We start from the raw sequence: 250 nt of genomic DNA on the forward strand, positions 1-250 counted from the left end.
CATCACTCCATTTTCGAAGATCTTACAAGATGTCCACTCTTGATTTTGGGTTCCATAGGACAGATTTTTTTCTCATCCCATTTGGGCAAAATATGTTTTAATCAATCAATCTGTAATTTGTAGGGCAATCGTATAGAAATTAGGGTAAATCCAAAATCATAAGTCTGGTGTGAACGTTCTTTGATAACTTGACTTGACACCTGACAGCTTGGGCCTTAGGAATGATATCCAGGGCCGTAAAATAAATTTA

The sequence above is a fragment of the Maniola jurtina genome, chromosome 7, assembly GCF_905333055.1.
Source record: "Maniola jurtina chromosome 7, ilManJurt1.1, whole genome shotgun sequence".
NCBI classification, from domain to species: domain Eukaryota; kingdom Metazoa; phylum Arthropoda; class Insecta; order Lepidoptera; family Nymphalidae; genus Maniola; species Maniola jurtina.